The sequence below is a fragment of the Oncorhynchus mykiss genome, chromosome 7 (assembly GCF_013265735.2).
Source record: "Oncorhynchus mykiss isolate Arlee chromosome 7, USDA_OmykA_1.1, whole genome shotgun sequence".
Taxonomy (NCBI): domain Eukaryota; kingdom Metazoa; phylum Chordata; class Actinopteri; order Salmoniformes; family Salmonidae; genus Oncorhynchus; species Oncorhynchus mykiss.
This window is the reverse complement of record NC_048571.1, coordinates 23037892-23053093: the sequence shown is the minus strand read 5'-3', so window position 1 is coordinate 23053093 and position 15202 is coordinate 23037892. Positions and strand designations below refer to the sequence as shown.

At 42.4% G+C, this 15202-nt stretch overlaps 1 long non-coding RNA gene across 1 annotated transcript; it reads left to right on the top strand.

Moving 5' to 3' along the window:
* On the top strand, positions 1-5063 carry LOC118965270. The gene is made up of 2 exons (XR_005052554.1): positions 1-1091; positions 1896-5063. It is a non-coding gene; the product is annotated as an uncharacterized LOC118965270 (long non-coding RNA).
* The last annotated feature ends 10139 nt before the right edge of the window (positions 5064-15202 follow it).

Sequence of the window (15202 nt, the reverse complement as noted above, 5' to 3'; positions counted from 1 at the left end):
AACTGACCTGAGATAGGGAATTTTTACTACGATTAAATATCAAGAATTGTGAAAAACTGAGTTTAAATGTAGTTGGCTAAAGTGTATGTAAACTTCCGACTTCACCTTTATGTGGTCCAAGCCAGGACAAAGGATGATTTCAGAGAAGAGGACAGAGGGCGTAACATCCGTTTGGATGGAAGAGTGAGGACAGGGTGGAGGACTGGATGTGTTGGGATGTGGTAAAAAATCCCTCACTTTGTCTGGACCTAATAAGACAGTTATTGTTAACACATTACACACACACACCAATGGAAGCTCCTCAGAGGAGGAGGGGGAGGACCATGCCTCTCAGTGAAACAATAATAAAGTAGTGAAACAATAATAAAATGCAATCCTTTTTAGATAAAATTCTAGTAAATATATTCAAATGTCACCAAATACCTCTGTCACCACAAATGTCACCATGGTGTAGCTGGAGGACAGATATTTTCCATCCTCCTCTGGCTACATTGACTTCATTACAAAACCTAGGAGGCTCGTGCTTTTCACCCGCTTTCATAGACTTTCCAGAGGACGATCTCCAACCAATCAAAGCTTTTGCAGTACGAACTAACATGTTGTCTACTCAATCAAAGGATCAGAGAACTAACCTAGTCTTACACATGTCTGATTTAGAAGCTTGGTGAGTTGGTGACATTATTGGAAATATTGAAAGATCGAGATAGTGAATAGTGATAGATGAGCATTTTTTGGTTATTATTCAATTGAAATGAAGTTCTTCAAACTACAGGAGAAGTAGGAGGTGGATTAATCCTTGCTTGGACTAACAAATTCTTAGCACTTCTGTCTAACTGTGTTCCGTTATTGTTTTTTGTCTTCCCAGTCAAATCCTGTCCTACCCTCAGTGGAAGAGTTGAGCTCTCCAACCGCATCCATCCATGATGAGCACGTCCTGCACTGAAACCCGCTGATCACCTCAACCCCTGTCCTGCACTGAAGCCTCTGAACACCTCAACCCCTGACCTGCACTGAAGTCAGGCCTCTCGAACACCTTAACTCATGTCTTATAACCCCATTCAGTCACTGCTGCGATCCCTTCCCAACACTGTGTAAGTATCAACAGTTCAACATCAACTTTCATTCTCATTCCCCATACTATTTTTAAAAAATGTATTTATTAAATCTTAGGGTTTAAATTATTTGTCGACTAAACATGCTTTGTCGACTCCATGCGGTCTGTGACTATACTGTGGGTCTCCCATCCTCCCACATTTTCAAGTCACCATCCTCCACTGAGACAGAATCATATTAAACCCCTATACAACCAGAGCCTCCCAGCCTCTGAGACATAATCATATTAAACCCCTATACAACCAGAGCCTCCCAGCCTCTGAGACAGAATCATATTAAACCCCTATACAACCAGAGCCTCCCAGCCTCTGAGACAGAATCATATTAAACCCCTATACAACCAGAGCCTCCCAGCCTCTGAGACAGAATCATATTAAACCCCTATACAACCAGAGCCTCCCAGCCTCTGAGACAGAATCATATTAAACCCCTATGCAACCAGAGCCTCCCAGCCTCTGAGACAGAATCATATTAAACCCCTATGCAACCAGAGCCTCCCAGCCTCTGAGACAGAATCATATTAAACCCCTATACAACCAGAGCCTCCCAGCCTCTGAGACAGAATCATATTAAACCCCTATACAACCAGAGCCTCCCAGCCTCTGAGACAGAATCATATTAAACCCCTATGCAACCAGAGCCTCCCAACCTCTGAGACAGAATCATTCAGATGTGTTAAATAGTTTTTAAAAAGGAGGATTAAAAACGAGCTAATTAAAACATCCAATGAGTTTACTGACCTCACTCTGTCTGCTCCAATCCCTGCAATCCCCTCTCCACAGGAGCAAAGAACAGCTTTATGAATACCTCCACACACACACACACACACACACACACACACACACCATCAAGTCTTGAGTGAACTGAAACACTCACTACATGCCAGCTTTACGAATGCCATCAGAAGAAAGGTCGCTAAGTAGCTTAGTATGCAGAAAGCCGTTTAGTGCTCATTGTTATTTCTGGATACTGTGAGAAAAAGTGCCAGAGGCAATTAAGGCCATTGCCTTTGAGTGGCTGTGTGGTCACTTGTTTTTATGACGAGTCTGAAGCAGTAAAATAGTACATAATGATGTCTGGTTTGCGTAACAAACACACACACATACACACACACACACACACGCACATACTCACCAGTAAGAGCCAAGTCCTGAGTGAAATGAAGTGAAACACTACTACTGGACTCCTGATCAGAGGACCGGACCTCACCTGGGATTGAAAACTCATCAAGTCTGCCAACGCCTGTTCCTGTTCAAACAACTTCTCTCTCATTTTCCACCCAGATCATCTTGTCCCAATTTGACACATTACTTGTGATTTCACTTTGAGGTTGGTCCCAGACTGGCAGTTGGTTTCTCTGGGCCAAATCAAACAATAGCCTGCTCTGCACTTTGTAGCGCAATAGGGGCAGGGCTTTTTTACTTTTTGTGTGGTGCTAGTGAAGTTCTCCACCAAATTTACTGCCTTCAGCAAGCTTATAAAACTTAAAGCATTTTGACACATTTAACACTAAAAGGATACAGAGCTAAAATGAAACATGGAGGCCTTTGACTTCTGAAGATGACCCAGAAGAGGACTTACTTGACCTACTAGGAATCTTTGGCTCCTATAAGGAGCATGGCAGACCATTGATAAATGTCCAAGTTCTTCCAGGTCACAACAGTTGAGGCCGCTCTCAGCCATTTCTACCTGGATGTCTCTCTATGGGAGAATCTCAATTGAGTCCTCTCTCATCCCTCCTCGCCTCCTTAGGGGAGGGGCCTCTGGTTTTCTCATCCCATGGGTTGTGAGAAGGAGTTGACGAGAAAAGAGAGAGGATGCGAGGGGTATGCAATTGAGATTCTCTCCAAGCCTTTCTGGGTCGAGAAGATACGTCATGAGATACAGAAGTTCAAAAATGTCACTCCAACATTTCATAGCTCTACATGCTTTCAGAAAGAATTCAAATCCCTGTCTCTAAGCAAGTTTATGAAATGGGTTTCATATTGGGGTTATATGAGTGTTTACAGCAGGCTTAGTGCCAAATTTGATTCACAGTATTATCCATAATCGAAAGCTGTTAAAAAGTGAGCTAAATGTATAACTGAGCAAACACTGTACAGCCGAGAATGCATCAAAGAAAAATGCATCCACACCTGGACTACCACCAGAGAAACTGAGAAGTGTTTCTTTCTCTCTCTCTCTCTCTCTCTCTCTCTCTGATTGGTTAACTGACAGAGGTTATAAAGGCACCTCTGGCCACCTAGAGAGACACAGGCACAATTCAATAAACGTCTTCCTCAATTTGTCAAATAGTCAGCAGTAGGCTACATGCCAAGTTCAACTGGGCTAACCCAAATAACGAGCTGCACTGTCCCTATAGGAGAAGCCTTTTTGGTTCCAGGCAGAACCAGGTAGAACACTTTTGGTTTCAGGAAAGGGTTCTACCTGGAACCAAAAATGGTTCTTCAAATGGTTCTCCTATGCAGACATCCGAAGAACCCTTTTAGGTTCAAGATAGCACCTTTTTTCTAAGAGTGTATAATAGCTTGTTAAATAAGAGGCCATCCATTTCATGAAACGTTGTTACATACAGCATTTCATATATCTTCTCCATTTTACCAATATTTTGGGATAGGGTCTTACCAGTATGAGGTTGGCTCGCTGCCACTCTCCCTGAAAACTCCAGTTAGGTTTTGGCCGATTTTTCAAATTTGAATTCAGTGACGTCACTCGACATCCGGTAATGACCGTCTTTGGCTTCACCTTGAAGACCGTCTCCTAGACGTTGAACTGATGTGCCCAGTGGGTAGCTAGCTCAGCTTGCTAGCTGTGTTGATGGACGTACACAGAAAGTATACAAAAAAACGGTAAAGTAAGTTAAGGACAGATAAACATTAAACCCACAAAGAAATGATTGGAAACACGGTACATAAAAGTGTATGCTTTTGGCTCAGTATATGGAGGGCGAAAACGCATTTCCTCTATATTATGAAATGACCATCGGCCCTTTTAAGAGAGAGAAGGTTTTTGTTTAGCTGCTGTGCATCTAATCTAGTAGCTCCCTCTTCCTCCTCTTTTTCAGCCCAAATAGTTTCAATATGCTCATTCTTGGTTAAGTTTATTGCAACCATTATTCCGTATATATTGCCTCGTTAATCTAATGTATCCAACCCTTTGAACATTTGAATAATACATTGATAATAAATGTATAAATATCCAGTTAAATCACGAGAAGACATATTTCCCATATATTAAGAGTAGTGATATCCCAAAATCCAATTGTAAATTGACCTCAGAATTTGTTTTGTAATTTAGGCCCACACCATTCCTCTCTACACATACCCAGCTGGCTTTCATCCCTCTAAGAGAAAATAAGGAAAAGACTGCCAAGGAAAGCGCGGCCTAACCGTAATTCACCCTCTGCATGTGCCTTGAACATTGTGATGGTTGATCAACGTTTGACTTTTAAAGTCTGTGTGTTGAACAGCGGTCCTATGCGCTGTTTAAACGTTTTTAAAAATGTTTTGGACATGAGCAAGTGTTCAGTGATGCAGAGGAGGGAAGGGCCAATGGAAAAGGAAACTATCGTGTTTCCAGGAAAAAACATCTCCCAGTCAGCGACCATAATCCCATGCAGCCAATAGGCATGGAGAGAGAGCGAGAGAGTGCAGGCCTGTAGCGGGGAAGTCACACGTCTTATCAGATCAATTTAAGAAAACTAAAATAATACTGGCATCTGAGTACTGAGAATGGAACTTTACGTAATGTCGCTGCCTGATAACATCGTAAAAAAAATTGGGGGGCCAATTGTCATTTTGTACATTTACTAAAAGCATCAACTCCCCTCAATGTACTCAGAACATTTCATAACTAAGACCAAGATGTAAAATGTATTCAAAGTCGCTTCTGAAGTTAAACGGGAAAATATTTCATCAGACAGTGACGTAACGACAACCGAGGTTAAACGCTCAAAGGAAACAAAAATGTGACATTCTAAAAAAAAAAACACATGGAAGGACTAGGCTATATTTCCACATACTGTAGGTATAATGTATTTACTGTGAAATGTTTTCGACGAGGATGCTGTTATTGGATGCAATAGGAAGTGTCAGCTCCTTGCTTGTCCTGTTGTGTTTTGTTTTGACAGGTACTCAAAGCCACATGGTATAGTGTCGCAGCTGGCTATGGCATAGTAGACTGGCTACGGCATAGTAGACTGGCTACGGCATAGTACCACATGCCTGCTACTGTAACACAACCTTAGTTATCAAATCCATCCCCTATCAAATCAACACCAATAATGACAAAATACATCAACACATTTTGACAGACAGCCTCGTATACAACAACATTAACATTTTAACAGGGATCTTTTATCGCTCTCTGTTCTGCTTGAAGTGAGTGTTAACCGTTAGGTCTAAAATGTTCCATTTTTCATTCAATACAAGGGGATGCATGAGTTCATGGGAAGCCGTCATGTTTATCGTTGTGAGTGTAGCCTGGGCCTCGCTAGGCCCATACCTCATGTCAGCGCTGGGGAACCAGGGAGAATCCAACCGACCGACCGGGGCCCTAATCAACTACAGATGAGTGGAGGGACAGAGCCCGGCCAAGAGCAGAGGAGGCCCCACTCTTCAATAACACTAGAAATAACAGACTGGAGCTGGGAGGCTGGGAGGCTGTGGATGGCGGGTCCCAATGGACAGACAGGCCTGGCCCACTCTCAGTTCTTCAGCTCCAGCTTCACAGTCTTCTCCTGAAGTCACCACCTGAGAATGCTGGGACATGGGGCCCCACAGCCCCTTGCGTGCGAACACAGTTTTTCAGAGGGAAGGGGCTCACTCTACCCACTTAGAGTCAGGCAGCCCGAGCCGAGATAGCCTCAACAACAGACACTGCTGTTGGCTCGACGCAATCGCCTCTCCTCTCATGTGCAGGCTACAGTAGGCCACCATGCAGTGAGGCACTGCAGCACACTGTTACAGTGCCTTGCGAAAGTATTCGGCCCCCTTGAACTTTGCAACCTTTTGCCACATTTCAGGCTTCAAACATAAAGATATAAAACTGTATTTTTTTGTGAAGAATCAACAACAAGTGGGACACAATCATGAAGTGGAACAACATTTATTGGATATTTCAAACTTTTTTAACAAATCAAAAACTGAAAAATTGGGCGTGCAAAATTATTCAGCCCCCTTAAGTTAATACTTTGTAGCGCCACCTTTTGCTGCGATTACAGCTGTAAGTCACTTGGGGTATGTCTCCATCAGTTTTGCACATCGAGAGACTGAATTTTTTTCCCATTCCTCCTTGCAAAACAGCTCGAGCTCAGTGAGGTTGGATGGAGAGCATTTGTGAACAGCAGTTTTCAGTTCTTTCCACAGGTTCTCGATTGGATTCAGGTCTGGACTTTGACTTGGCCATTCTAACACCTGGATATGTTTATTTTTGAACCATTCCATTGTAGATTTTGCTTTATGTTTTGGATCATTGTCTTGATGGAAGACAAATCTCCATCCCAGTCTCAGGTCTTTTGCAGACTCCATCAGGTTTTCTTCCAGAATGGTCCTGTATTTGGCTCCATCCATCTTCCCATCAATTTTAACCCTCTTCCCTGTCCCTGCTGAAGAAAAGCAGGCCCAAACCATGATGCTGCCACCACCATGTTTGACAGTGGGGATAGTGTGTTCAGCTGTGTTGCTTTTACGCCAAACATAACGTTTTGCATTGTTGCCAAAAAGTTCAACTTTGGTTTCATCTGACCAGAGCACCTTCTTCCACATGTTTGGTGTGTCTCCCAGGTGGCTTGTGGCAAACTTTAAACAACACTTTTTATGGATATCTTTAAGAAATGGCTTTCTTCTTGCCACTCTTCCATAAAGGCCAGATTTGTGCAATATACGACTGATTGTTGTCCTATGGACAGAGTCTCCCACCTCAGCTGTAGATCTCTGCAGTTCATCCAGAGTGATCATGGGCCTCTTGGCTGCATCTCTGATCAGTCTTCTCCTTGTATGAGCTGAAAGTTTAGAGGGACGGCCAGGTCTTGGTAGATATGCAGTGGTCTGATACTCCTTCCATTTCAATATTATCGCTTGCACAGTGCTCCTTGGGATGTTTAAAGCTTGGGAAATCTTTTTGTATCCAAATCCGGCTTTAAACTTCTTCACAACAGTATCTCGGACCTGCCTGGTGTGTTCCTTGTTCTTCATGATGCTCTCTGCGCTTTTAACGGACCTCTGAGACTATCACAGTGCAGGTGCATTTATACGGAGACTTGATTACACACAGGTGGATTGTATTTATCATCATTAGTCATTTAGGTCAACATTGGATCATTCAGAGATCCTCACTGAACTTCTGGAAAGAGTTTGCTGCACTGAAAGTAAAGGGGCTGAATAATTTTGCATGCCCAATTTTTCAGTTTTTGATTTGTTAAAAAAGTTTGAAATATCCAATAAATGTCGTTCCACTTCATGATGGTGTCCCACATGTTGTTGATTCTTCACAAAAAAATACAGTTTTATATCTTTATGTTTGAAGCCTGAAATGTGGCAAAAGGTCGCAAAGTTCAAGGGGGCCGAATACTTTCGCAAGGCACTGTATATGAAAAGGCAAAGCCGGCGAGGTTAGGAACTTTGACTTTGTGCTGGTCACATATAATACAACCTCATGTTTGTGTTCTCAGTACAGATTAGTATACTACTATCCAAACTCCAAAAGAGAGTTATTCGGAGCATTTTCTCAAACAGGTCATATTGACATGCAAGTAGCACCATAAGAAATAAGTACCGTGGGACTTAATGTCCCTCAGATTGCCTGCAATACCACATATACAAGTATCCCTCAGATTGCCTGCAATACCACATATACAAGTATCACTCAGATTGCCTGCAATACCACATATACAAGTATCCCTCAGGTTGCCTGCAATACCACATATACAAGTATAGACATTGGTCCCACAAAATCAAAACATGAATGCTTACTGTACAAAAAGGGTATTGATCTGAGTTATTGTAGATGTGTCACTAAATAGACTTAAACACCACACACGTCCATTAAAAGGCATAAGGCAAACCCACATAATAGATCCTAAAGTAGTCGGAGGGAAAGTGTGGCGTGTGGAAAGCACCCAAAAACAAGTGTTCCACTTTGGAGTGTTCCCATCTGTTGGTCGGGCTGAGGGGGAGAGAATTCCTTCACACCTATTTATTTGTGCTGGCTTTTCCAACATCTGATTAGCCATACTGATTACTGGGCTTATGTGAATGAATGGAAAACAAGGCCTTGTTTCTACTGTAGCTACCAGCGTTAAAACAGTAGGCCTCCTCTTCAATGGCACTGCTGCTGCCTGCTAATAGAACAAACACTGTAAGTGACATTTGCAGATGTTGTTTGACATTTTTTTTCTCTCTGTAAATGTATGTTATGTAAGTTACTGTTGATCCTCAGGGGCCTCCTTATTTGCATTCTTCGTTAGAAACATTTACATGACTCTGTAAGGTGGTGTCCATGTCTTTTGTGGGACCGCAACATACAGTATCTCTGCCTGTGCTACTTGTCCAGAGTGAGTGGTGGTCATCAGTTGGGGCAACCCAAAGGTTGGGGGATCTAGGCCAGACCCAGGTGTGATAAACGCGATGCCCTTGGACCCAAGGTGAGCTGTTTGTCTCCCTCCAAGATCACTGTAGCGCCCCACCTGCTGGGATGCCACAGTTGACAGACGGTCAAGTAGAGGAAAGTAGACAAATGAAGACTGCTGTCATGGATGATATATTATTCTGTTATTTATGTTGACATTTTTACCAAAATTCCAACTCCGATCTTGAAGACACTTCCAGGAAGATAAGCACGAGAGAAGTGCATTCCTCATAAATCCCGTTCTCCTATCGCTCCGTGTTGTGCCAGCCAGGTAGACGTGATATTCAATATAATGATACATTGCACAGTGGAGCTCGGCGGTGGGATCAAGTGGGGTTTATTATTGTAGTTTATTATTTTGGAGAACTTGGAAAAGAAGATGGGCACACACTGGTTGAATCAATTTCTCTTTCCACGTAATTGAAATTACGTTGAGCACACGTGGAGTAGGTGCCCAGGGGGATGTTGTTGCCGTGAATCTCTGATGGTGATGAAAACATTTGCATCGCTTCTTCACACTTCGTGGGAGTCCACCGGAACTTTTATGGAGTTGAGTGAAGGCAGAAAGGGGACTTTCGAATGAAGTAAAATGTTATTTTTTTGGGGTCACGTACACATATTTTGCAGATGTTATCACGGGTGTGGTGAAATGCTTACGTTCCTAGCTCCAACAGTGCAGTAATACCTAACAATACAAAACGATACACGCAAATCCCAAAATTAAAAAGAAAGGAATTAACAAATATAGAAATATTAGAATTAGCAATGTCCGTGTCCAGAATATAAATATATAGTACAGGATGAGGTGTATAGACAGTAGGGACAATATATGAATAGGAAAGGTGTGTACAGCAGTAGTTCTATAGGATGAGACTCGACTAGAATACAGTATATAAATAATGGGTTAAAAAGTATGCAATCATTATTAAAGTGACCGGTTTTTAATGACTATGTACAGTTCATAGGGCAGCAGTCTCTAAGGTTTCAGGGTTGTGTACCTGGTGGTAGCCGGCTAGTAGCAGTGACTAAAGTTCAGGGCAGGGTACTGGGTGGAGGCTAGTGGTGACTCTTTAAAAGTCTGATGGCCTGGAGATAAGGTCTACTGCCCAGTTTGCACTTCATCAGGTACAAAAAAAAAATGGCGGTGATGTTTTTCCATCTGAAAAGCATGATTTAAATCTTTAATTACTTGTCACTTTTATTTCTTATTCTTATCTGTATTTATTTATTTTTTGAACCTGCGTTGTTGGTTAGGGGCTCGTAAGTAAGCATTTCACTGTGAGGTCTACACCTGTTGTATTCGGCGCATGTGACCAATAGCATCAGTAGGAATTCCGTGGTTGCCAAAGCACCGAGATGGCAGCCTTGGATGATTACTCCTTTACACGTATTAATTATTCACTGTGTTAAGTGTTGTTGTTTTTTTAAGTCAACAAGTGTTCGATTTAGAAAGCTGATAAAGAGTAGGTTACTCTGATCTGGACAATATATCAGTCTGATTCATTAGATGTTCTGATTCAAATTCGCACAACAATGACAACCTGCACCTAAATGATTATAACATGCGCGGGAGTCTATGGGGTGGCCCATGGAAGAGCCTGAAAGTGCTGCAGCCTTATATCAGTGACCAATTGGGCTTTGTCAGACCTGAGCTTCCCAATCCCTCTTCCCAACTCAAAGCACATGTGGAAGCTGGCCTCATTCAGCGCGCAGCTCCACTCATCATTAACATATTTATTTTCTCACACTTGGAGAAAATTGAGCATTAGGAGTGGTGTGACCCAGTAAGAGAACGCTAGCCTGGATGTTAGCAGTCAGACCTGTTAGCTACACTCAAACCCAAACTTCAGTGGTGTAAAATACTAAAGTAAAAATACTTTAAAGTACTACTTAAGTCGTTTTTTGGGGTGTGTGTACTTTACTATTTTTTATTTTTGCTAACTTTTACTTTACTACATTCCTAAAGAAAATAATGTACTTTTTACTCCATACATTTCCCTGACACCCAAAAGTACTATCAGGTTTCAGATAAGACCCAAGTGCAGACTGTGTTGAAGTAACAATGTTTATTGCAACAACATGGGGCAGGCAAACGACAGGTCAAGGCAGACAGGGGTCGATAGTCCAGAGTAGTGGGGTCAAGGTACAGGACAGCAGGCAGGCCCAGGGTCAGGTCAGGCAGAGGTCGGTAATCCAGAGTAGGGGCAAAGGTACAGGATGGCAGGCAGGCTCAGAGTCAGAACCGTCAAGGGTTAAAACCAGGAGGACGAGAAAAAGAGAGACTGGGGAAACGCAGCCACTGAGGCAAACCACTGGTTGACTTTAACAAACAAGACAAACTGGCACAGAAAGACAGAAAACACAGGTATAAATACCCAGGGGATAAGTGGGGAAGATGGACGACACCTGGAGGGGGGTGGAGACAAGCACAAGGACAGGTGAAACAGATCGGGGCGTGACACAGTTGTTATGGTCCAATTCACACACTTATCAAGAGAACATACCTGGTCATCCCTACTGTCTCTGATCTGGCAGACTCACTAAGCACACATTTTTTGTTTGTAAATTATGTCTGAGTGTTTGTCTATCTGTCAATAAAAAATACCAATTGTGCCATCTGGTTTATAAGGAATATGAAATAATTTGTACTTTTACTTTTGATACTTAAGTACATTTTAACAATAACATTTACTTTTTATACTTAAGTATATTTAGAACCAAATACTTTTAGACCTTTACTCAAACAGTATTTTACTCTGTGAGTCATTTTCTATTAAGGTATCTTATTTTACTTTTTCCACCACTGCCAAACTTACCCCTGCCCTTATACCTGTAGGGTACAGACCGGAGTTTACAGTTTAGTTGGCCCAACATTCCCCAGTAGGTTGGGCAGCAGCGATATCCCTTAAATCCCAAACCAACTCCTATCTCATACCTCCTTGGCAATTGTAGAGATCTGAGATGATTGGATCCGTGTCCACTTCTACCTTCAGGAGGCCCAGTGTGCGTACCTATGATCTACTCACAGGAGAGAAACATACTTTAGAGCCCTTCCATCTACACTGTAGAGGCCAAAAACACACCCTGGCCTGACTATTCCAAACATGTCATCTAGGTAGGCACTTAGGAGTACTCGACCTCACACACTGTTTGAATAACGGTGGTCTTCAGTTTCTGTTGAAAGTATAGAGGCAAGGCTAAAGTGAAGGCTGACTTCAGTGTTTGATACAAACAAATCGTTTCCTGAGTAGGAATGCACTGGCAAGACTACAGTCCTAAAGCCCACTCAGTACTCTGCATGACAGCGAGCATAACTCACTACCCTCGCCTCCTTTAAAAAGTTCACAGCTAATAATCTCTCATAAAAAACAAGATGAGAAATGGGACCAATTTGTCTTTCAAAAGGCCAACCTATCCACCACAAGGGTTAAGTCCCTTCCAATAAACCCAATTGTGATTCATTGGGCTGGAGAGAGAGAGAGTTAGAGCTGCCATGGAAAAAGCCATGACTAGACGGTAAGGTAAAGTTTAAAAAATGACCCGACCAACCAACCCCCTCCACCCTGTTTTGCACACACACTATGTCCACTACGCCAACATCTGTCCGCAATCACGGGTCTCTCAGAAGTAAATTAAATTGAGGATGACTATAAGACTGAAAGTGTGTGTGTGTGTGTGTGTGTGTGTGTGTGTGTGTGTGTGTGTGTGTGTGTGTGTGTGTGTGTGTGTGTGTGTGTGTGTGTGTGTGTGTGTGTGTGTGTGTGTGTGTGTGTGTGTGTGTGTGTGTGCGCGCGCATGTGCACATGTGTGCGTGTGTTGGTCCAGGGTCCAAACCTGGACTGAGTTTGAAGGATGAGCCTCTCTCAGGTTTGGTACTTTAAGGTGGAGATAGTGTGTCCTTCATTTTCAGCATGTTTCATGCATCTATACAAGACCGTATAAGCTATTCGTTGAGAGGAACATTGCAAGGTCCACCACCGGGCAGAGAGAGTGCAATACTTAATGATTTACAGCATCAGAATGATGACAGATACCCTCTAAGCATTTACTCATAATATATTCAATATTATGTACCGTGATACATTACTGTACCAATGAAAATAATGATGAGAATGCAGAGAGATGAAAGAACTTCACTGAGGAGAAGACTTGTATTGCCTTGTAGACTCTTTATTTTCCTCTTCCACAGATCAAGTGCTTTGCTAGATATGGCTACTCAGATCTGAGTAAAGGGTATGGGCCACTTCTGGATTTAATCCCTTCCTTTCCCTGTGAACCAGACAAACCCCGGACTTCCCCTCTCTGCTTCAAAGGGAGGTCAACACAAACAACTTGTCGCCAATGAAGCGATGCCAAATCACAACCTTCGGCAGCCATTTTGATTGGAGGTAAACTCCTGTAACTGTTCCCAGACCTATGGGATAGTATCCGATTTAGCTAGGTTGTTGTTGTTTTTCCACCAGTGCTGCACCCTTATAAGTAGAGCACACGTTGATTGCTGGACAGGGAGGTCATCCAACAGCTTGAGTTTGGACCTTCGAGCCAGTGGAGTCTTTTGAAGAACCAGTGCTTCAGTCAGTGTTTCGTAAAATGAAGGGCGAGGGCAGAGAAAGACATTATGCTCAATTCAAAACAACATCGTCCACACCAACTCGTCAGGCTAGACCCCAACACTGTCAGAAGGCGTCAGTATCAGGAAAACAGAAATGCTGTGAATACAAATAACCATGGTCAGTGATTTTCAGGTATACTTATAAATGGATTGTGTAGAATGGTCAGAGTGCCAAATTCCTCTGCCTCTGTTGTTGTAAATTGCCAAACTATCCTAAAAAGGTTCTGTTTTTTACCTCTAGGGGGCAGAATTCCTTGCTCTAATGCGCCTGTAATATCAATCAGTAACTGCAGGGTGAGCAGAGGGGACCAGGGGGTTAGCTTTACTTGAGGGTAGAGACCAGGCAGCAAAGGTACATTTCCCACCCACTTCATGCCTCAAATCTATTAAATCAGAGTATTGTATTAGACACCCTCCCTCAGCAATTTGTCTTCCTGTTGTGCATCCTAAACTGTCCTTGGTTATGACACTCACAACCAAGTATATCTTAGTCCCTTCATGCCAACAAAACCTCTGCGAAGGCAGGTGACATATAAATGGCATTTTCTTTTGTTTTTCCTTAAAGCACGTCAGCTTTCTGAAGCGCTACATCATGGACGCAGGTGCAGAAAGTTGTCGTAATTGAGAAGAATGCAAGATGACACGGCGCTCATTTCACTTTATGAAGCTGGTTATAGAACTAAATGCTACCCAGTAAAAGTTCAATGGGTAACATTTAAAACTGTTTTCAACAGATTTACTAGTGTATTAAAATCACCTCGGCGTGTCTTGTTAAAAACTATGGGAACAATCTTTGATTTGCCATCTAGAACTGGAAACGAACCACAGTTTCACCCTGTTCCCTGCCAAACAATGTAAACTCCTCTGAATTGTATAACTCTAAACGTGTCATTCTTTAATTAGCTCATGTTAAGAGTGCAATGTTGTTAATGTTGCATCTTTATTTCTGAACAGATAAAGCATCTCTTCTTGTTGCTTAAACTGATGTGATAATTCTACCTTGATGATAACCATTTCATTTGTATCATGCTACAGCTGTTTGAACAGCGTTTCAATAAATCCCATTGCAGATTGAAGCAGAATTTCAGATCTAAACCCCATCGTGACAATAATGGCACTGTGCTTCCAATGAATGTCAAAACAGAGAGGGTTTCTATAAACTCCATTTGTTCTCGCGACAAACAGTCGTTTCATACCATTTACACTCCCTCTGCAATCTACATAATTACAGTGCAACCGAGACAACTTCACCAACTAAGGTCTGTGTGTCGGTTTCCTGTATGTTATCCGGACAGATTTTCTTTATTTCAAGTCAAACTCTGATTTAACTGGATGTATTTTCAACCGTAAAAGTCATTTCATGGTGCCAGATGGTGGCATATCATAAATAGCTGCTCACTTGTCACTGGTTTGTTTATAAGCTCCAACAGCAGTGGCTCTATGGTAACGAAATAGGTTTCCCCATGTGTTAATTTGTTCTTCACTATGGCAGAGACCTTTCCCTCCAGGGGCTGTGACGGGGATTTCCAATACTTGCTTGGATGGGATCTTTTAATAGGCAGCTATGCCAAGTGATTTCTGGTGAGTGTTGTTAATAGGGGGGAGGGGGGGGAACATACGCCAACAAAAAAAAACAGGCACAAAATAACCAACGGGTGTTAGTTCTGGATTTGCACTCAATTTAGCCTCTGTGTTTATATCCCTGTATTTCTCAACATACATTTGTCACGATTTATATTCAATTCAGCTTTAGGGCTACAGTAATGTTGACGGATTTCATGTGTTCAACGTTTCCATTAGAGTGTCAACCCCAGTACATTGCTTCAGTTGACAATTGGGCAAATACTTTAG